This window comes from Nicotiana tabacum, chromosome 14, assembly GCF_000715075.1.
Source record: "Nicotiana tabacum cultivar K326 chromosome 14, ASM71507v2, whole genome shotgun sequence".
NCBI classification, from domain to species: Eukaryota; Viridiplantae; Streptophyta; class Magnoliopsida; order Solanales; family Solanaceae; genus Nicotiana; species Nicotiana tabacum.
This window is the reverse complement of record NC_134093.1, coordinates 89,195,647-89,220,415: the sequence shown is the minus strand read 5'-3', so window position 1 is coordinate 89,220,415 and position 24,769 is coordinate 89,195,647.

Genomic DNA, 24,769 nt, shown 5'->3' with positions numbered 1-24,769 from the left:
CGTCTAGTACCCCAGGTGTATGACCATAATCACGAAGAAGAAAATAACACAATATACCACAATCCGGAAAGACCATAACTAAGGCGTAATAAACCATTCCGCACCCCAGGAGTTATCTCGCTCGAATTTTGTCACAAAGCCCTAAGCAATAATGCATCATATGCAAATATTAACAGTTTCACAACCTGTCGTGACGTAGAAGAGTAACACACGAAATGTTTCAAAACAAGAATGAGGTCAACTCTAATCATTGACACCACCCGCTATAATAGCTGTGTTGAGTAAACAAGTTTGGCCCGATGTAAAACACACATCCTCATTAGGCCTACCAATGGCCTCCGAATCAATTCCGATCCTTCCCGAAATAGGTAGATAACCTCCGAAAACCCGTGATGACCTATCCATAGCATATACATTCAGCTATCAACCTCTTAACATACCTTATCGTTCACAACCTTGGAAGAATCTTCCTCCGAGAACCCTCTTAGTCTTCAAATCCTTAGAACTCCAAATCTCTATATCCGATCCCAACTACACTACTCAAATGACTAAAATATTCATCACATATGGTGTACCCACGAGAAATACTTCCATAATTGTTTTTTCCACAAAGCAAAATCTAGACATCAGCAGACGATCAACCAAGCGATTACAGCAATCCTAGTCAGACATCCGCAAGCCAAAACACAGTGCACCTTCTGAAGTGCGCACCCTTCTTAGGTGGTACAAAATAGTGCTAGTATTCTTCTAAACATCTGAAATCATCCATGCTGTCCAGAACTCGTGACCCTATCAAAGAGGAAAAATTATAACGCGCAATATATCCTTTATGTCGGTAGAAGACATCCGGATCAAGCCATGGTTGACACTATTAGAACCTCTTCGAGACCCGTCCGCACATACTAAGCCATCAGAACTGAATTTCCCAACTTAACCAAGTCACGCAAGCCGTTGAAACCAAGAGTTCTGCCACCAAAATGCCGGTAAGGTATTACCATGCCAAAAGAACCAATTACCTTTATTACTATGCTGACCCAACACTACCAAGCTGATCCATTTCCTCGAATCTTTCTCGACTTGTCTTCAAGTTAACACTTCTCCTTGTCGGTCTACAATGATACTAAATCAGAACTCACTGCAGGAGATCCTAGCATGGACTATGTCGTCCGAAAGCCTATAAACCGCTATATTTACTCTAAAGCACCCAACAATGTTGCAACCGAGATACCCACTCTGAAGAGACCTTCTATGAATTTGAATTTGTTTCTCTAATCTCTCTGATACTGGAATGTAGATTTAGCAATAATACTGATATACCGCAAATCCCAACACTATCCCATGCAAATATCATATCTTAGTCACGTACAATTCCGGGGAATCCTCCAATACTGCATGAATACCTCAAACCCAATGCTGATATAATATTTGCCCATTCAATATTATCATCGATATTAGACTCCCCCACTTGGATCAAAGTCATAGGACACAACATCCGACGATCCACAATACCAGCCTTCATAAGCTCATACAACACTACTCAGATACACAAATTTGTTGCATCCCACACTTGAACAACTGAAGATCTACCAACACGTCCGTGTCCTCTGTCCGGACAACACCTTGAGACAATGATCAAGCACTCATACCCACTCCGTATCCCATCCATAGTATTACAAACTGTCGGAACATAGCTGATACCGAGCGCGCAACATCAAGTACGAATAGATGTAAAGGAATATAAGATATATGCTTCAAGCTGAATCAATGTCGCACGATAAGGAATGAAAGGAGTGGAATTTCCTAAGAGTTCTGTAGTCGCTTGAAGATACGTACAGAAGTCTCCATACCGATCCGCAAGAGTCTACTAAGCTTGCTTATGCCTCATAGCACCTATGAACCTGGAGCTCTGATACTAACTTGTCACAACCCCAATTTCCCACGTTAGGATGTCGTGATGACACCTAGTATCTATGACTAGGTAAGCCTAACACATGCTGGGTAATTAATAGAATTGAACTACTAAATCATTAATTCATTAACCAGTGATTGACATACATAGCTGCATTGGCTAATAGTTATACATTTCTCAAAACCGGTAGAACAAAGTCATAAGCTCTACTGAATTATACTAGAATTTCTAAATATAATATTGTTTTGAATTGCAATTGGACAGTAGCATAATGAGGTAAGATAGTTACTCCGAGTCATGCGAACGTCAATCAGGTTGTCACGACCCAAAATCCACAAGTCGTGATAACACCTAACCCGAGTCGCTAGGTAGGCCAACAATCACATGATTAACAATGAAAATGAGATAACATAGTCTAATAACTCAACAGCAGAAGAATTGAAAATAAGATAACATGGTCTAATAACTCAATAGCAGAAGAATGTCATAACGTAACTGAGAATATAGTAAAAATGCTACTACAACCCAAGCCCAATATATGGTGTCAACAAGTACACGAGCACAACCGAATAACAAAGTACGGAATAAATACTCTAATACAAATGTCTAAACATAATAAATAGTAAAGATAAATATAACGGGAAGAGAGCTTCAAGCACTGCAGACGGAATGGCAGCTACCTTGTAGATCCCAAGCAAGCAGGCATAACTCAAGCCGGAAAATCACCTCAACCGGATGTACATGGATCTGCACACGACGTGCAGAGTGTCGTATGAGTACAACCGACCCAAGGTACTCAGTAAGTAACAACAATAACCTTGGTTTGAAAGTAGTGACGAGCTCAGAACAACAATCTAATGCCAGTACCAATAACCGATAATAGTTCAGAAAATTCACGATAAACCATGGAAACAGTAAATCAATGATATGAAGTACAACTCGTTCCCATTTCAGGAATTTAGGCATGCTTTCAAGTATAACAATTTAAAACCCAGCACGGATAAAGCCGGTCAATTACCAGTTAGCATGAGAAAAGTATATTTTTATGCCTGCATGTCAAGTGTACACGCAAATAAACAGTATCACAGTGGATCCATCAATAGTATTTACACTTATCACTGTATGGGTGCCTGGAGTAACTGCCCATCATCAAGCACATACATGAAACACTGTGCCTGCGCGCACTGCTAGCATGTCAGACTCTGGAGGGGTGGATCCTGCCCAAGGGCTAATTATAATCACATAGCCCAATAATGAGGCTTGGTGCACGTGTCGCCTTAAAAAAATAACACTCGGCCTAATATGGTCCTAGCATACGCGTCACCTCAAAATCAGTACCAAACCGGCTCTACGACCGAAACTCAGTCATTTACCGTTCAAATCTTCGATGAGCACATCTCAAATATTTAATTAAATAATTTTACCCTTAAGGGATATCAGCAACATGTGAGTAATCAGATAAGAAGTACTGAGACAGAGATATCATACACGGATATAGTGTCATGACCGAGAACATGTGTGAAAATAAGATATATAACTTTGAAACAACAAGAATAGCCCTATCAAGTCTGAAACAGTTAGCACGTAACCTAGACATGATGTCTAACATGATTCACAGTTCAAATAATCAAACAAGTAGAGGGAACGTGGGCGTAACATGGTATGATAACAAAACAAACCATGTATTAGCCTAAACGCCTCCCCAAGCAATGAACAAATCGGTGCACGCACACACGCCTGTCACCTAGAGCGTAAGTCACCCCAATATCTTTCACATAACGTAGTCCTTAGGGTTGATTACGCTCAAATCCAAGTTTAGAAGTGTTACTTACCTCAAAGTGCGCAAATCATAACTCCAACAAGCCCTTCCCACGAGTATCGGCCTCCAAACGACGTGAATCTAGTCATAAACTAAATCATTAATATTTTCAATACACACTATAGCAATCGATTCCATAAGATAAAGCAAAGTTCTTTAACCAAATTCAAAATGTCAACCTCGAGTCCACGCCTAGGAACCAGAAAAAATTCACAAAATCCGAATACCCATTTAATAACGAGTCCAACCATACCAAAATCATCCAATTATGATCACAAATCGACCCTCAAATCCGCAAATCTTACTCTCCAATCCCTAGTCCAAAATCCCCCAAATTTCATCTTAAATACACATAATCTAGGTGTAGAAATCAATGGGTGTTAAATATTATTGGACAAAGTGATCAAAAGTTGCTTACCTATTAATTTGTAGTGAACTCCCTCACAAACATCGCCCCTAGCCGAGCTTCACAAGACAAAAGATGAAATAATATTATAACCCTTGTTTTGAAATTTTAAATAGTCTGCCCAATTGTTCCCCTTCTCGATCACGGAAATTCCCTCGCAATCGCAAACAACATAGTTTACTGACCTCAAGAAATGGTCTACGTGAATGAGAACAACCAGTGGTGAATGCGATGCTTAGCACCTCATACCTACGCGATTGCGGACAAGGACACGTGATCGCTAAGAACACGCGTGAACTTCCCATACCTCCCATTCCTTCTTTGCGGACGGTCCCATCACCCGCGTTCCCGATGCACAACTAACCAAAGCTCTGCGATCGTGTCAACAAACTCGTGAACGCGTTGAACGAAAATCCTCCTGCCAGAATTACCCGCTCGCGCGCCCCCTTCACGCGATCGCGTAAGAGGAAACTAGAACCAGATATATCAGTAGCCCTATAAGCCCAAAAATGACCCGAACATGATCCAGATCACACCCTGAGGCCCCCAAGACCCCATTCAAACATACCAATTAGTCCAAAAATATGATACGAACTTAGTCGAAGCCAAAAATCACATCCAACAGCACTGAAATCACAAATTACACCCAATTCAAGCCTAATGAACTAATGAACTTCCAATTTCTAAACCTAATGACGAAACCTATCAAACCAACTCCGATTGACCTAAAAATTTGTACACAAGTCATAAATGACACAACGAACCTATTCCAACTCCCAGAACCAAAATCCGAACTGGATATCAACAAAGTAACATCTCGGTCAAACTTCCGAACCTTCCAAACCTTTAACTTCCAACTTTCGCCAATTCAAGCCAAAACAACCTACGAACCTCCAAATCAACATCCGGACATATGCCTGAGTCCAAAAACACCATACAAAGCTATCAGAACCATCAAAACTTGAGTCTGGAGTCGTTTACACATAAGTGAACACCCGGACAACTCTTTTAACTTAAGCTTCCAACCTTGGGACTATGTGTCCCAATTTATTCCGAAACATCCCTGGAACCAAACCAACTACCCCGAAAAGTCACATAACCACAATTGAACATATAATAAGCAATAAATAGGAGAAAATGGCTATAATACTCAAAACGACCGGCCAGGTCGTTATATTCTCCCCCTCTTAAACAAATGTTCGTTCTTGAACGAGTATAGAATCATACTTGGGGTCTCAAATAGATGTGGATAGCTGCTCCCCATCTCTTGCTCGGTCTCCCACGTATCCTCTTCGACTAGCTGGACTCTTCACTAAACTTTCACTGAATCTATATTCTAAGATCTCAACTTTTGAACCTGCCGATCCAAAATCGCCACCGACTGCACATCATAAGTCAAATCCCCATCTAATTGAATCGTGCTGAAATTCAAAACATGAGATGGATCACCGTAATACTTCCGGAGTATGGAAACATGACACACTAGGTGAACACTCGATAGACTAGGTGGTAATGCAAGCTTGTAGGCCACCTCTCCAATCCTCCAAGTACCTCAAAAGGGCCAATATACCGAAGGCTCAACTTACCCTTCTTCCCGAACCTCATCACACTCTTCATGGGTGAAACTCTGAGTAATACCTTCTCTCCTACATATAGCCAACATCACGAACCTTTCGATCAGCGTAGCTCTTCTGTCTAGACTGAGTTATGCGAAGCTGATCCTGAATAAGTTTGACTTTCTATAAGGAATCCTGAACCAGATCTGTGCCCAATAACCTAGCCTCCCCAGGCTCAAACCACCCAACTAGAGATCAAAACCGCCTCCCATATAAGGCCTCATAAGGAGCCATTTGAATACTCGATTGGTAACTATTGTTGTAGGAAAATTCCGCAAGCGGTATAAACTAATCCCAAGAACCCCAAAATCCATAACCCAAGCGCGTATCATATCCTCCAAAATCTGAATGGTGTGCTCGGACTGTCCGTCTATCTTGGGGTGGAATGTTGTGCTCAACTCAACTCGTGTGCCCAACTCTCACTGCACTGTTCTCCAAAACTGTGTTCCCCGATCTGAAATAATGGACACTGGCACACCGTGAAGATGAACAATCTCGCGGATATAGATCTCAGCTAACCGTTTTGAAGAATAGGTAGTCACAATAGGAATGAAATATGCGGACTTAGTCAACACGTCCACAATCACCCAAATAACATTGAATTTATTCAAAGTCCGTGGGAGCCTAACAACAATTGATACCCAATTTTCCCCTCATATTTTTAAATATATATATACTTTTAAAATAGTACGTATGCATCATAATTTAGTTTATAAGCATATACAAGCATTTTTCATAATTGTTTTTCTTTTCTTTCATAATTTTTAAAGGCTTTAAATCAATTTATTTCTGCATTGTTTATTATATAAATATCTAATAATTACCCTACAAATTATTTTTATGATGATTTAATCATATAAACTTATCATTTATACCAACATGAGGTTTTAAATATTGTCAGGGCATTTCTTATAAATACATTTGCATTTTTCAGGGCTAAATTGCATATTTTGCAATAATAGCCCATATGCATGTATAATTACATTATTTATGCAAAAAATAACTTTTTATATTTTTATAATGTTAAATAATTATTTTTAATCATTTTCATGCACAAATGATATTTTGTTATTTATTTATTATGTTTTTATAAATTATTTATTTGTTAAAATTGGGTATTTAAAATCTAGCCCTAAATTCCTTCTAATTTCGAACCTAACTAACCAAACATAGCCCAATTATCCTTGGCCCAAGACCAATTAACCCAACCCCATACCCTGTCGCGACCCGTTTAACCACCCGACCCAAAACCCTTTTAAATCGTGGCCATTGATCTCTGAGATCAACGACCCACATTACACCCTCCCTTTTTAATTATACCCAAACCCCCTAACCCTAAATAATTCTTCATCGCCCTCCGCCCTTGAATCCTCTCATCTCTCAAACCCTAGCCGTCTTTCCCCCAATTTTCTCTCCTAATCCCACCGGACATGGGATTACATAGTTGTTTCTTGCCATATTCTATTTTCCCCTGGTACTGGAACCTTCTATATACCGCTTGCCTAAACATGGCAAGCAGATCTCATCAACTTCGAACCAAAGCTGGTTCAGTTCCTTGACCTTTTCCGTCTTTATTCATTCTTGTTCTTTTATGGTATGAATCTCTGTGTATTTCTGTGATTCTTACTCACCTTAAAATTAGGGTTTCAGATTCTTTTAAATCGAACCAAGTCTGGTTCGATTCTTTGATTTTAAAAGGTATTTTTGTCTATGTTCATCTTATTCTATACAACATGTGATTTTTACCTTTTATTTATTTTAGATTTCTGCCGATTTGTGTACTTTACCTAAAATTAGGTTTTTGAAATTTTCTCTTTTCCTTATTGATTTCAATTTCTTTCCTTTCTCATGTTTGATTGATGATTTTCCTTGTTTGGATGTTAATTTCTACTACTTTAGAAACCCCTCCCCATTCCCCTTTGACAGGGAGTTGAATCGTTAATGTTTACTAAAAAACTGAATTTATCGCTCTTTGTTCTTTAAATACTTTTGTTCTATATTCTGGTTCCTGGCCGGCTGAAAGCCAAGGCCAGAAATTCTGGGTTCTTGCTACTGTGGACTTTGTTCTTTCTTGGTTTTCGCTTAACTGGTGAGTTGCTGAACTTTTGTCACTTCATTCCTATTTACCTTTCCTTTGCATATGTTTTATTTTCTGAAGATTGTAGTTTAATGTGTTTTCTGGGCTATTCTTCTATGCAATCCTGATTGCTTTACTTTAATTTTTGGTCTTTCTAATCTTCACTTCATTATGTTGGTAATCTGAAACATGCCTAAGCCTAATTCGAGTAATCAAGATTCTCTTAATTTCGTTTAGCCAATGTGTTACTGCTTGACATCTCTTTGGTATTTAATCCTGCTTAAGGTTGTCCATTCTGTTATTCGAATATGCTCCATATGCATAATTTGAACTTCCTTTAGATTTACTGGTCTATTAGGTCAGATTTGAATGCTTACACTTACTGTATGACATGAGTTTATCTTCCCCTTCTGTTCGGAATCTCTATAATGGTAATCTTGCATAGGCAGTATGTTTTAATTCTGTGTCAAGATCCTGTTCTATCAATCATGTCTAGTTCTAAGTTAATATACCCCTTAGTATGTTTTGGCTCACTTGATCCACCAGTTTGTTTTCATAATTTGTGCATCCCTACTATGTCTAAATGTTGTTCTACTACCTGATTTGAAGTTAACATGGCTATCTTATGACACTAGCATATGTACTTAATATAATTTGGACATTTTCCCTGTTATGAGTCTGTGTACTCCAATCCTGCAAACCTGTTTGTTAATATGTAACTAACTATGCACTAAGTGTTGAACTTGTTCTTCTAAATATTGCTAAAGGTGTTCTTAAAACCTAAAGCCTCTTTGATTATTTGCTTTATGTGCCCAATTTGACTATTTTTGTACCCTTCAGTTTTGTCCCTCGGCTATTGTCCACTCTCCATCATTATCATTTATGTTATTCTGAACTCCTTATTCCTAGCCGGCTGAAAGCCAAGGCTATCAGGGCTCTCGCCACTGACCTCCCTAGTGTGAACACTCCTCAGGGTTCATTTGAGACCCTTGTGAACTCTGACACACTAGGATTTGGTCCCTAATCTTTCCTCTGAACTTTCTCTGTTAAACCATTTAGTGTGAGCACTGCCCTGGGTTCTTGAAGCCCTTGGGAACTCTGACACACTAGGGCCTTGGTTCTATATGCTCAACTCTGTTTTGTGCCCACTAGGTGAATCACTCAATTCCTGGCTGCCTTATGTCCATGAAGATGTAATTTTGGATTGTTATGAACTATGAGAATGAAGGCCCGACCTGGCTAGGTGTATCTTTGGGCCTGCTGTAGGTTCCCTATAGCTATTCTACTTTGTAATTTATTCTATTCATTCTGGGCCTTCAATAATTCTTGTAATGACATTTTGGGGTATTAGTAAAAGTGGGAAAGGGGTTTTATCTTACACTTGCATTAAAACGGGTAGAAATCCTGCCTATAGGTTCGTTACTTAGCTAAAATGTGTTATTATGCTCAAACATGTTCAGTTGTCATGTGTTATAAATCATGCCTATAGGTATTCTATTTTGCTCAAAACGTGTCACTTTTCAGTTATTATAGAAATCTTGCCTATAAGTATCCTATTATGCTCAAACATGTTCTATTATTATGTGTTAGCAATATTGCCTATATGTTCTTTATTTGGTTCAAATGTGTTCTACTTTTGCTTGCTAGAAACCATGCCTATAGGATATTGAATGATGAATGTCTCAATATGCGCATAGGACTCTGTTTACATATGGCTTAATCTACATATTTAGATGCCATGCCTATAGGATCTAAAAATTAGTTTTAATTATAGAAATCATGTCTATCGGGTCTGAATCAGTCTTAATTACCGCCTTTCTCGTTTCTTCAACACTGTGCTAATCATTGCTATTAGATATCATGTCTATAGGACTCGATTAAGCAGTTCCGAACATATTCTTGTGATCGTCATTGTCAGTTGCTGTGAGAATCACTTAGGTATCATGACTATAGATTTAATCTCTTATGCTTGTAATCAGTAGGCAACTATGTAGGCTGTAAAAAATTGTATTAAAAGGAAAAGGCTTGTAAAGCTGCTTTCTTATGAAATCCGGAATCACATAGAGATCCTGCCTATAGGATTCTGCAAACTTATTACAATCTGCAACTGTCAATATGAATAGTTTGAGTGCGTTTGTTGTTTAAGTGCAGAGGCTGACTTGAGCCCTTATTTGCTTATACGTGAAAGTCCAAATTATTTTGCATGTCATCTAGTCTTTTCTCCTTTTGAGCAACCTAAGTTGAAGTCTAGAACCACTCCGAGATAGAGGTCCAAATGCCTCCTGGACCATAGGCATGGGACGGGTAGTGCACGCTTAGGGCACGATTTAGAATCAACTAGTGCGCTTTAGGTAAACAACTTAAAGATAGTAATCGGGTAGCAGAAGATGATAGTTTGTGCCCACTGAATAATACAAGTAACACCCCACCTCGAGGGAGTTATGAAGTATTATTTATATTGCACGGGGTGATCCTTTAGGCCAAAACACTTAGGACCCCCCCCCCTCCCCCTTGTTTAAAAGTCAATCATTTTTATTTGCCCAATTTTTGTCTCTTCTCCTTGTTTAGACTAATTCATATAATTCGAGTTCGGCTGGGACTCACCGTTGTGGACCTCGAGGAGTTCCTAACACCTTCTCCTCGAGGTAATTTGAGCCCTTACCCGATCTTTGGTGACGTAACTGGTTAATCCAGAGTTATCTGCAAATAGGTCCCCAAACGCACCTTAAAAATCGTTAGGTGGCGACTCTTCCCTCTTAATACCCTTCCTTAAAAGAGTTGTCACATATCGAATCCCGATTCCGCGAGAAAATGAGGTGCAGCATGACGACTCTGCTGGGGAATATATTTTAGGCTCTCACCATTGCGAACTTGGTCTATATGAATTAGTCTCTTCCGATAAGCGTGTCTTTATTATTTTGCTGTTACTTGAATATCACGCTCCCATTTTTCCCTTTTATTGCTACATGCACACCCTCTTCCCTATTTTCCCTTTATATGAACTCATATGCAACTCTTCGCTTAATTTGGTTACAATGTGCATTTCCCCTTTATTTCCTAATCATGTTCACAGGATCCAAACTTTTAAAATTTGCTATATCATGTCTCCCCCAATCCTTACCCCTTTATTTGCTTTATTACAATTCTTTCACATTACGTGAACTAACTTCTTCCCTGTTTGTCTTTCTTTTATGTCTTTACGTTTATTTAATACTGCATTTACTGCTTTCATCATGCAAAATACTTGACAACGTGTTATTTTATCTTTTCACAAAGTATGTTCCGCATCATATTCCACTCGTGCATACTTAATACCATAGAGGCACTTGATGAGTGTCCGCGCTCTTCCTAATATCATCCTTTTAAATTTGGAAAGGTTTTTTTACGGCAAAACTAGTCGTTCAGCGGTGCAATCGACGGTTCTGTGCCTTTCCATCTCAAGTTGTCCATTTGAGGGTACCGGTCTAGACTCTTCTAGAAACCCCCACTATGATATTAATTGTGCATGCATTATGTGTAAACGTAGTATAGGTTAGAATGCTATGTGCGTTATAACCCTCTAAGGCAAACCTTGTCCAAAGCCCATCGGGATTTCCATAATCCCAATGGGCACAATCATGATATGTGCATTATTTGGAAAAAATATGCTGATATTCTAATCATTAATACGCAAATAGTCGAATCCGGAGGGGGAAAGGACTAACTTTATCTATTTTGCATAAATGAAGCATGAGGTCCCCAGGTTCGGCATCGTTCGAAGTATCCCACCTTTGTTGCTAGATTGGTGGGAAAATACCTCGCCAAGCGAAAAAAACCACGTGAAAAGAGTTCTCGGGAATTTACCTTCTTTCCTAGACATTCAGCCAAACAATGTACTGATTGAGGCCACTGCTATGTTCTGGGATGAGAAGAGGGCTATTTTCCATTTCGGTGACATAGAAATGACTCCCCTTCTAGAGGAAATAAGAGGCTTTGTTGGGCTTCCCTGGGACAGCCCTGGTCTGTTAGTACCGAAAAATCGCACTTCTTGAGGTTTTTCTAGAAATGATGAGTTTTAGAAGGAATAATGAGTTAGTCTGCCTGAAGAAGTCTTACATACCATTCAAATTCCTTTACGAGCGTTATGGGCACAACAAGTCCTACCGTCTTTATCATGATGAATTTGCTATCACCTCTCTTGGTTGGACTCATCGCCGAGTTTTTGTGTTCATTGTCTGTTTTCTGGGGATGCTGGTATTCCCAATACAAGGAGAACAGATTCACACTCGCTTAGCTATGGTTACTAAGACCCTAATGGAAGGAATTGAGGTACAAACTTACACTATTGTCCCAATGATCGTAGCGGAGATATACCGAGCCTTGGACCGTTGCAAGAAAGGATATAGGCATTTTGAGGGTTGCAATCCGTTACTGCAAATATAGCTGTTGGAATATTTTCAAATGGGACAATACCGTCAAGAATTTCCACGGCTTCCATGGAATGACTACATAGGTTTTCACCATCCGAAAAGAATGACTTTTATCCCGGATAGGTTTGCACAACCAGGAAACGCTGTGGGCTGGGTACACTTCTTTAGCAATTTGACTGACGACAAGGTCCGTTGGATGTTCGAATGGTTCCCTACTAGCGAATTCATCATCAGGTCAAGAGATGTTCCTCATCTAGTGCTAATCGGATTAAGGGGTATCTATCCTTATGCTCCTATCAGAGTCATGAGGCAAGCTACGAGAAAATAGGTTATACCACGAGTTTCCAAAATGGTTCATTACAAAGCAGATTTCCAAGGGAATGTCATTCCATGCAAGTTTGAGGCACAACACATGTGGCATCAAAAGATTATTGTGGAGAAATATACCATCGAGCCAGACAGGTATCATGCCAGCCATGTGCACTTCTACCCATCATGGTTGGTCGATGACATTGCAGGAGAGGTCAAGCCAGGGGTTGATTTGAGGAATAGGGTCATAGACGACGCTGCTGAAGCACAAGTCAAATACAGGAGGTTGCACAAAAGGGTCTTTGAATCTGAATCCAGGCATTTGGAACAACATAAAGTGGACATAGAAGCAATCAATGAATGGAGGGGAATCGCTACTAAATAAATAGAAAGGTTGGAGTATTTGGAGCAGGGTTTGATGGAACTTGAGGGAAAGATGAGGAAAAGGGTCTCGGATTGTCAGAATGCAGAGGACAATGAAGGAGGACATCTAGCAAGGGCGTATCTGCTATTGGACATGCGCGACCTGGGGAATCTGATTGACGGGGCTAAGAAGGACAAGCTTGGAGAAGGTCCCTCTAGGACCAAGTAGATTAGGGGTGATATTTTCTAGATTCGTTTTAGAATTTGATTGTAGTAAGGCAAATGCCACTAGTGACTCTTTATAATTATTGTCGTTTTAGTAGAAATTTGGTCTATTTATCATATTAATGAAATGATGCAGTTATCCGTATTGAGTTTTCTCCAAAGCTATATATCACTAGGCCTACCTCGGGCACGGTGAGGTCCCCAAATTAGGACGCTAATTCCGCAATACGTGTTTAAATATCGTAAATATCCTTTTAATACCCTTTACTGACTTGTTTACCTTTTCTTTTTCTTTTTCTTTGTTTATTCCCATCCCCTAAGATTGGTTTGTGCATACTGGCATCATCGGCATATCATACCAGATCTAGAGGTCCTCCACCACCTCCTCCTCCAAGCGATCCTAAGAACAAAGGAAAGGCTAAGATGGATGATCTGAGCGGTATCAGGAAAGACAACGCTACATATGCAGAGAATGTTGAAACTTCAGATGGCCGGGGTACTCCGGCATAGAGCGACTTGGTTTTGTGATTAGAGTAAAAGATACTAGAGTTACAAAGGGAACTTGAGCAGGTTCGTAACCTGGCAAACCTTTCCCTTACCCTGAATGTTCCCGACATCAACCAACAAAATGCCCGAAACTCAACACCTCCTCAAAACACACAAAACCAACACCCGCAAAATCCTCCCGCACCTCATCAATACGCCATGCCTCCACAAAATCCTAATCCTCCACCATCACCAACTCCTCCACAACATCATCATCATCCAACCTAGTACCCACAAGCTACCACATACCACACTCCTCAGAATGCATCACAACCTACTCCTGACCCGCAAAACTCTACTAATGACCACCATTATGCCCAGATTCAAGAATTCCACCAAAGCAATCTCATATATGTGGAAACCTTACCCCACACCCCACAACAGACCCTATACATACCCAAATCCGCCAAGAAGGACCTGCTCATCAAGAACATGGCAGAAGAACTCAAGAAACTTACCTGCAGGGTTCAAAATATAGAAGGGGGAAAAGAAGTTGAGGGTTTGAATTATGAAGATTTGTGTATTCAGCCGGACGTAGAACTACTAGAGGGTTATAAACCTCCCAAGTTCGAAATGTTCGACGGAACTGGTGATCCGAAGGTGCACTTGAGAACATATTGTGACAAGCTTGTAGGAATTGGCAGGGATGAAAAAGTCTGCATGAAGCTGTTCATGAGAAGCCTCACTGGAGATGCCCTGTCTTGGTACATCAGTCAGAACCCAAAGAAATGGGTTAGTTGGGTAAGCATGGCATCATATTTCATGGATCGGTTCAGGTTTAACACAGAAAAAGCACCAAGTGTTTTCTACATCCAAAATCTCAAGAAGAAGCCAACGGAAACTTTCCACGAGTATGCTACTCGGTGGAGGTCTGAAGCTGCAAAAGTAAGGCCAACACTGGAAGAAGAACAGATGAATAAGTTCTTCGTCAAAGCTCAAGATCCGCAATACTACGAAAGATTGATGGTTATTTAAAACCATAAATTTTCTGATATCATCAAGTTGGGAGAGAGAATAGAAGAAGGGATCAAAAGCGGAATGGTGACGAATTTTGAAGCACTCTAAGCCACAAATAAGGCCCTGCAGTCAGGAGGTATCTCCAAGAAGAAAGAAGTAGGTGCAGTAATGGTAGCCCAAGGTCCGGAGTCTCCTCTCATATACCAAACACCTCCACCCACATATCAGCCTTCACCTTCTAGATATCGACAACCTACCACCACTTACCGTACCTATAACACCCAACCCGCATACTACCACTCACCACTAGCCTGCCAAAACTACCAAAAACCTAGACCAAATTTCGACCGCAAACCACCCAGACAATACACCCCAATTGCTGAACCTATAGACCAACTGGACGAGAGACTGAAGGTTGCCGGTTATATCACTCCCATTCTCGCTGTCGCCATGGAAAATTCCTCTCAATAGGTCAATCCAAATAAGACATGTGCCTATCACTCAGGCATGAAAGGTCATACTATTGATGAGTGTCGTACTTTGAAGGATAGGATTCAGACATTAATCGACACCAAAGTCATACAGGCAAAGGAGGTTACGCCCAATGTCCATAACAATCCTCTCCCGGATCACATGGGCGGAGGGGTAAACATGATAGAGACCGATGAAGAATGGGACTCAGAGGGGTCAATTGGACTCATTCGAGAAGGGGATAATCCTGAAACATCTCCAATCACTCTCACACCTATCATAAAGCAAGAAGGAAATGAAAGGGGGAAATGGAAGAAACTGGTGCAGCACAAGGTATGACCAGAACTGGTAGGGTTTACACGCCCGAGCATTTGGGGGGGAACAAGTAAAGAAGTCGCTTCCAGGCAGCCCATTATTGAAACCAACCCGGATGATCTTTGGAGAAAGGTGCAAGCAAGGGAGTATTCTGTGGTTGATCATTTGAACAAAACCCCTGCTCAGATATTCATTCTAACACTACTGCAGAATTCTGAGGCACATAGGAATGCGTTGATGAAAGTGTTGAATGAGGCTTATGTACCCAACAACATTACCAGTAGAGAGATGGCCAATATGATAGGACAAGTGTTGGAAAGCCACAAGATCACTTTTCATGAAGACGAGCTACCACCAGAAGGACTAAGTCACAACAGGGCACTGCATATCACGATGCAGTTTGAGGATAAGTTCATTGCCAGAGTCCTGATAGATGGGGGTTCGAGTCTTAACATATGTCCACAAGCTACTCTGAAAAGATTAGGTAAAGGCCTGCACGAGATACGAGTAGGAAGTATGAATGTGAAAGCATTTGATGGGTCTCAAAGGGCCACAATTGGGAAAACCAACCTTAGCCTACAGATGGGCCCAACCTGGTTTGATGTTGAGTTTCAAGTGTTGGACATATCTGCTACCTACAACCTATTGTTGGGATGACCTTGGATACATGCCGCTGGGGCCATAGCTTCTACTTTACATCAGGTCGTGAAGTTTGAGTGGAACCATCAGTAAGTGATCATCCATGGGGACGGAAGTAATCCCATTTACACCAATCAAATTGTTCCGGTCATCAAGAATAGAAGGAAGTTGGGTGGAGAAACATACCATCACATCGAGCGCATCAACGCAATTGAAAAGGATAAATACTGGAGCAGTAAAATAGAAGGCATATTGGCATGGACAGGGTATGAGCCTGGCAAAGGTTTCGGTAAGAATCTCCAGGGGATCACCAAACCAATACAGCTAAAGCGTCACGGCACAACCTTTGGGCTTGGGTATGAATACACCTGGGACGAGTATCAGAATTGGACACCACCATGGAGTGGTCCTTATTACCCTCTAGAGCAACCAGTACCACATTTGAGCCAGTCAATTCATCAAGCTGACAGGATGTGGGAGTCCGAAGAAGATGAAGTTCTAGTCGGTATAAGGAATCTGTTTTTGGATGATGAAGACATGGATTGCAGTGCGATAGTTGAGGAGGAGGAGGAGGAGAAAGGCCTTATTATTCAGATCGCGGAGAAGGGAGCTGTTCTCAAGAACTGGATTGCTGCACCATCAAGGGCCCATCGAGTTCCTGGGTAGCCTGGCAATTAGCATCATTTATTTTAAAAGCAATTTTTATGAGCATTTAAGACATTTTCAGTATTTTGTTTTAAGCATGTTTTGTTTTGAAATAATTGCTCGGGTCATCGAGCCGTATCTGTTTGGCATTTTCAAGATTTATCTAAATGCATTATTGTTTTTAGTATTTATTATTATTCTTTACATTTTTTCTCTACAGCGTTATTATTACCTATCCCGATGAACTTACGAATGTGATATGTAATGAGACAACGCAACATAAGAATGATGATTCAGAGGATCTGGAAGAGGATATAATGCCTGAGGAAATTGTCAGAGAAGTGGAAAACTTTGAAAACAAGCCTAAGTCCAATTTGGATGAGACTAAAACAGTTAATCTAGGAGACTCTGAAACAGTCAAGGAAACACGTGTAAGCATTCACCTGTCACCATCAGAGAAAGAAGAATACACTTGTTTTCTGATGGAATATGAGGATATCTTTGCATGGTCCTATGATGATATGACTGGTTTGAGCACGTCCATAGTGGCTCATAAACTACCTACCAACCCAATGTGTCCGCCGGTAAAGAAGAAACTCAGAAAGTTTAAGCCAGATATGAGTTTGAAAATCCAAGAAGAAGTCACTAAGCAGATCAAAGCTAAGGTTCTCAGAGTGGTTGAATATCCAACTTTGTTGGCTAACATCGTGCCAGTTCCGAAGAAGGATGGAAAAGTCAGAGTATGCGTCGATTATCAGGATCTAATCAAAGCAAGTCTCAAAGATGATTTCCCGTTACCCAACATACACATACTGATCGACAACTGCGCCAAGCATGAACTCCAATCCTTTGTGGATTGCTTTGCGGGATATCATCAGATCAGGATGGATGAAGAGGATGCCGAAAAGACAGCTTTTATCACACCATGGAAGGTGTACTGCTATAAAATGATGTCGTTTGGTCTGAAGAATGCTGGGGCCACTTATATGAGGGCCATGACAACTATTTTCCATGACATGATACATAAGGAGATAGAGGTATATGTAGATGACGTCATCATCAAATCCAAGAAAAGTACAGATCACATAGCAGACTTGAGGAAATTCTTTGATCGGCTTCGGAGGTACAATTTAAAATTGAATCCCGCAAAATGTGCTTTCGGGGTCCTCGCAGGAACATTATTAGGATTCATCGTCAGCCGCCGAGGAATTGAGCTAGACCCATCAAAGGTCAAGGCTATCCAGGATTTGCCACCTCCAAAGAACAAGAAAGACGTGACGAGCTTCTTGGGATGTCTTAATTACATAAGCCGCTTCATAGCACAATCAACCGTGACCTGTGAGCCGATTTTCAAAATGTTAAAGAAGGATGCCGCAACCAATTGGACTAAAGACTGCCAGAACGCTTTTGATAGAATCAAAGAATATTTGTCCACACCGCCAGTCCTGGTCCCGCCAGAACCTGGTAGAACACTACTACTCTATCTCTCCGTATTAGATGGGGCTTTCGGTTGTGTCTTGGGACAACACAATGAGACAGGAAGGAAAGAACATGCCATATACTATCTGACTAAGAAGTTCACACCCTACGAAGCACAGTATTCTTTGTTGGAATGCACCTGTTTCGCTTTGACCTACTACAGAATTCTGAGGCACTACTTCTGTGCCTATACCACATATCTCATATCAAGGATGGATCCTCTGAAGCACATCTTCCAGAAACTCATGCCTACAGGGAAGTTGGCAAAATAGCAGATATTGTTGAGTAAATTCGACATCGTCTATGTGACTCAGAAGGTGGTTAAGGGACATGCATTAGCGGATCATCTTGAGAAAAATCCTGTAGGAGGAGAATACAAATCACTAAAAACGTATTTTCCTGATGAAGAAGTATCATTCGTAGGAGAAGATATCGCCGAAGCCTACGACGCGTGGAGAATGTTTTTCGATGGAGTCGCAAACTTCAAAGGAGTGGGTATTGGAGCCGTTTGGGTGTGAGAAACAGGTCAACTTTATCTGGTATCCGTGAAACTCAGATTTCCATGCACCAATAATATGGCAGAATATGAGGCTTGCATATTGGGGCTCAATTTGGCCGTTGACATGAATATCCAGGAATTACTAGTAATTGGTGATTCAGATCTTCTGGTACATCAGGTATGGGGAGAATGGGCTACAAAGAATACCAAGATATTACCATATCTATATCATGTGCAAGAGATGATGATGAGTTTCACGAAGATAGAGTTTAGACATGTCCCGAGAATCCTGAATGAGTTCGCAGACGCATTGGCCACTTTGTCCTCCATGATACAGCATCCGAAAAAGAATTTTATCGACCCTATTCCGGTAAGGATTCATAATCAGCCAGCTTACTGCGCTCATGTTGAAGAAGAAGCAGACGGGAATCCATGGTTCCATGACATCAAGGAGTACTTGGCAAAATGAGAGTACCAGAGTATGCAAATCATACTAAAAAATGCACGCTCCGAAGATTGTCCAACAATTTCTTCCAAAGTGGAGGAATTATGTACAGAAGGACTCCAGACTTAGGATTATTACAGTGTGTAGACGCCAAGGAAGCTTCCAAACTGCTCGAAGAGATATATTCTAGAACTTGCGCACCACACATGAATGGTTCCATTTTAGCGAAGAAGATACTGAGGGCAGGTTGTTTTTGGATGACTATGGAAACAGACTGCATCAGGTATGTCCAGAAATGTCATCAGTGCCAAATACACACAGATATGATATGGGTGCCGCCAAATGAACTCAATGCAACGAGTGCACCTTGGCCTTTTACCGTTTGGGGAATGGATGTCATTGGACCAATCGAGCCCGCCGCTTCAAACGGGCACAGGTTAATTTTAGTGACCATAGACTACTTCACAAAATGGGTCAAAACTGCATCCTAGAAAGTTGTAACCAAGAAAGTCGTCGCAGATTTTGTTAGAGATCGTATTGTTTGCCGATTCGGGGTTCCAGAGTCCATCATCACCGACAACGCCGCCAATCTCAATAGTGACCTAATAAAATCTATGTGCGAGACCCCCAAAATCAAGCACAAGAATTCCACAACATACATGCCTCAAGTGAATGGAGTCGTGGAGGCCGTAAACATGAATATCAAGAAAATACTGAGGAAGATGGTTGACAACCAAGTGAAATGGCACAAGAGGTTACCATTTGCCTTATTGGGATACCGGACCACAGTCTGCATGTCAACCGGGGAACTCCGTACCTATTGGTCTACGGTACGGAAGCCGTCATTCCCGCCGAGGTAGAAATTCCCTCCCTGAGAATTATACAGGAAGCTGAACTCAGTGATGCAGAGTGAGTAAGAAGTCTCTATGAACAATTCTCTCTCATTGACGGGAAAAGAATGAATGCAGTGTTATGGTCAACTTTATCAGAACATAATGTCCAGAGCTTTCAACAAAAGGGTCAAACCTAGACAGTTCTCACCGGGGCAGCTGGTGCTGAAACGAATCTCTCCACATCAGGATAAAGCCAAAGGAAACTTCTCGCCCAACTGGAAAGGACCCTATATGGTTCACAGAGTACTAACAGGAGGAGCACTCATACTCGTAGAAATGGATGGAGAGATTTGGCCAAAGCCTATCAACTCAGATGCAGTCAAAAGATACTATGTTTAAAGCTGTTTACATTTATGAAATTGATGTAACTGAACTATGCTTGACCCGATTCCCGTTTAAGAGGGGATACATAGGCAGCCCTGTGAGTTCGGTCACAATTTAATAAAATTCTCATTTTTCCCACAATCAGAAACCGGGGCATAATTTTGAGGAGGACCCTCAAATTTCCGGGGCAAGCTAAGCCAACGACATCGTGTGTGGAATATCCAAAAAATCGTCTGAATAACTGGGGCAGAATTTTGAGGAGGACCCTCAAAATTCTATGGCAAGAAGGTCTCAATGTCTCTGATAATGTCACAGTTACTGATTCATCTAATTTATTTAATATTAGTGTGTTTTAAATAACTATGCACACATATTTTTGGGAAACCTTTATTTTTAGCCAGATGCTACCCATGGTAACTCGAGCAGGATTTCAATGCAGAGCAAAGTAAAGCAAAAAGGCGGAGGCACAAACCGACCTCCCCGTAAAACTCACAATTTTCCTTTGGATGCAGGAACAAGCCGCGAGTACGTGCGTACCTTAGAATCACTATCTTCATAAAAACAAAGCTATCGAACACAAACATATCTCCAGCTTAGAAATACTCTGCTATCACTTATTATCTATTCATTGCATGAGACTAAGCATTGTCTCCATTTTGCATGAGGCTAAGCTCTGCCTCCTTAATTGCACAAGGCTAAGCTTTGCCTTTCCTTTTGCATGAGACTAAGTATAGTCTCCCATCTTGCATGAGGCTAAGCCATGCCTCCTCAATTGCACAAGGCTAAGCTCTACCTTTCCTATTGCATGAGAGTAAGCATTGTCTCCATTTTTCATGAGGCTAAGTTCTGCCTCCTTAATTGCACAAGGCCAAGCTATGCCTTTCCTATTGCATGAGACTAAGCATTGTCTCCCATCTTGCATGAGGCTAAGCCCTGCCTCCTTAATTGCATAAGGCTAAGCTCTGCCTTTCCTATTGCACGAGACTAAGCATTGTCTCCATTTTGCATGAGGCTAAGCCCTGCCTCCTCAATTGCATAAAGCTAAGCTCTGCCTTCCCAATGCACGAGACTAAGCATTGTCTCCAAGCTTGCACGAGATTAAGCATTATCTCCCATCTTTCATGAGGCTAAGCCCCGCCTCCTTGATTGCATAAGGCTAAGCTCTGCCTTCCCAATGCACGAGACTAAGCATTGTCTCCAATCCTGCATGAGACTAAGCATTATCTCCAACCTTGCACAAGACTAAGCATTGTCTCCAATCTTGCACAAGACTAAGCCTTGTCTCTCCTTGCATAACCACAAATGTTGCGCTGTCCAAAACCTTTCATTATTCTCTTCTCTCTGTGCTAAGATCAGCCCCCGGTTCTACACAAGACTAAGCTCTGTCTTGTTTCATCTCAAGCATCATGTCTTTGTATCTCATGGGCTGAAGCATAGCCAAATGTTTTGAAGGTGTCATAGTCCAAAGGCATCATCCTCATAGCAGGAAGACACCATGCCATGGCCTGAGGATCTCTCAATATCGCACATCATTATTCAAAGGCATCATAGTTCAGAGGCACCATCTTCATAGCCCGAGAACATCATTTTAGGGCCTGCGAATCCCCTATCTCACAATTCATGGCCCTAGACATCACGATCTAAGGACATCATCCTCACCGTCCAAAGACGATCTCCATAGTCCAAAGGGAGTTTGCATCATGCTTAAATTTATGCAATAATCTATATGTATTTTTATGCATCATATTTTGAGTTTGCAAGTGATCCAAGAAATAACTGTTCTCTTAACTGGAGCAATCTTCGCTTCGGTTTCCATTCAACGTTCATGTCCAGCAATTATTTCAAACGTAACCAACCACCGTCTGTTACCCATTTCCATATGATAACCATTCAAATATCCATAACCATTCCCAGATACATCCGTTTACAATCCCGATATCGTCCTATTCAAAATATCTTGTCCGTTCTTACAATAACTCCATCGATTTATTCCACCGTTGGATCCAGGACTACACATGGCCTGATTCATGTAAAACCAGGGATATGTAGGCAGCTCAGAAATCAGGGTTCAGCCTATATTTTTCAAAATCACCCCATTCGGTCAAAATCAGTCAGCATTTCTTTATCCGACAAATCTTTCATCCTTCCTGGGTAAAGAGGGACAGCACATATACCCAATTTTTATCCTCAATCTCGGCTGTTGATACCCAATTTTTCCTTCATATTTTCAAATGTATATACACACTTTCAAAATAGTACGTATGCATTATCATTTAGTTTATAAGCATATACAAGCATTTTTCATAATTTGTTTTTTCCTTTCATAATTTTTAAAGTCTTTAAATCAATTTATTTCTGCATATTTTATTATATAAATATCTAATAATTACCCTCCAAATTATTTTTATGATGATTTAATCATCTAAACTTATCATTTTTACCAATATGAGGTTTTAAATATTTTCAGGGCATTTCTTATAATTACATTTGCATTGTACAAGGCTAAATTGCATATTTTGCAATAATAGCCCATGTGCATGTATAATTATATTATTTATGCAGAAAATAACTTTTTATATTTTTATAATGTTATATAATTATTTTTAATAATTTTCATGCACAAATAATATTTTTGTTATTTATTTATTATATTTTTATAAATTATTTATTTGTTAAAATTGGGTATTTAAACTCTAGCCCTTAATTCCTTCTAATTTTGGACCTAACTACCCAATCATAGCCCAATTACCCTTGGCCCAAGACCAATTAACCCAACTCCATACTCGATCGTGACCCGTTTAACCACCCGACCCAAAACCTTTTTAAATCGTGGCCGTTGATCTCTGAGATCAACGGCGCACATTACACCCTCCCTTTTTAATTATACCCAAACTCCCTAACCCTAAATCATTCCTCACCGCCCACCGCCCTTGAATCCTCTCATCTCTCAAACCCTAGCCGTCTTTCCCCTAATTTTCTCTCCTAATCCCACCGGACATGGGATTACATAGCTGTTTCATGCCATATTATACTTCCCCTAGTACCAGAACCTTCTATATACCGCTTGCCTAAACATGGCAAGCGGATCTCATCAGCTTCGAACCAAAGCTGGTTCATTTCCTAGACCTTTTCCGTCTATGTTCATTTTTGTTCTTTTATGGTATGAATCTCTGTGTATTTCTGTGATTCCTACTCACCCAAAAATTAGGGTTTCAGATTCTTTTAAATCGAACCAAGTCTGGTTCGATTCTTTGATTTTAAAAGGTATTTCTGTCTATGTTCATCTTATGCTATGCAACATCTGATTTTTACCTTTTATCTATTTTAGATTTCTGCCGATTTATCGCTCTTTGTTCTCTAAATACTCTTGTTCTATATTCTGATTCCTGGCCGGCTGAAAGCCAAGGCCAGAAATTCTAGGTTCTTGCTACTGTAGACTTTGTTCTTACTTTGTTTTTGCTTAACTAGTGAGTTGGTCTTTTGTTACTTCATTCCTATTTACCTGTCATTTGCATATGTTTTCGCTTCTGAAGATTGTAGTTTAATGTGTTTTCTGGGCTATTCTTGTATGCAATCCTGGTTACTTTACTTTAATTTTTGATCTCTCTAATATTCACTTCATTATGTTGGTAATCTGAAACATGCCTAAGCCTAATTTGAGTAATCAAGATTCTCTTAATTTTGTTTAGCAATTGTGTTACTGCTTGACATCTCTTTGGTGTTTAATCCTATTTAAGGTTGTCCATTCTGTAATTGAATATGCTCCATATGCATAATTTTAACTTCCTTTAGATTAACTGGTCTATTAGGTCAGATTTGTATGCTTACACTTACTGTATGACTTGAGTTTATCTTCCCCTTCTGTTCTGAATCTCTATAATGGCAATCTTGCATAGGTAGTATGTTTTAATTCTGTGTCAAGATCTTGTTCTATCAATCATGACTAGTTCTCAGTTAATATACCTCTTAGCATGTTTTGGCTCACTTGATCCACCCGTATGTTGTCATAATTTGTGCTTCCCTACTATGTCTAAATGTTATTCTGCTACCTGATGTGAAGTTAACATGGCTATGTTGTGACACTAGCATTTGTACTTAACATAATTTGGACATTTTCCCTGTTATTAGTATGTGTACTCCAATCCTGCAAACCTATTTGTTAATGTGTAACTACTTATGCACTAGGTGTTGAACTTGTTCTTCTAAATCTTGCTAAAGGTGTTCTTAAAACCTAAAGCCTATTTGATTATTTTCTTTATGTGCCCAACTTGACTATTTTTGTACCCTTCAGTTCTGTCCCTCGGCTATTATCCACTCTCCCTCATTATCCTTTATGCTATTTTGAACTCCTTATTCCTAGACGGCTGAAAGCCAAGGCTATCAGGGCTCTCGACACTGACCTCCCTAGTGTGAACACTGCTCA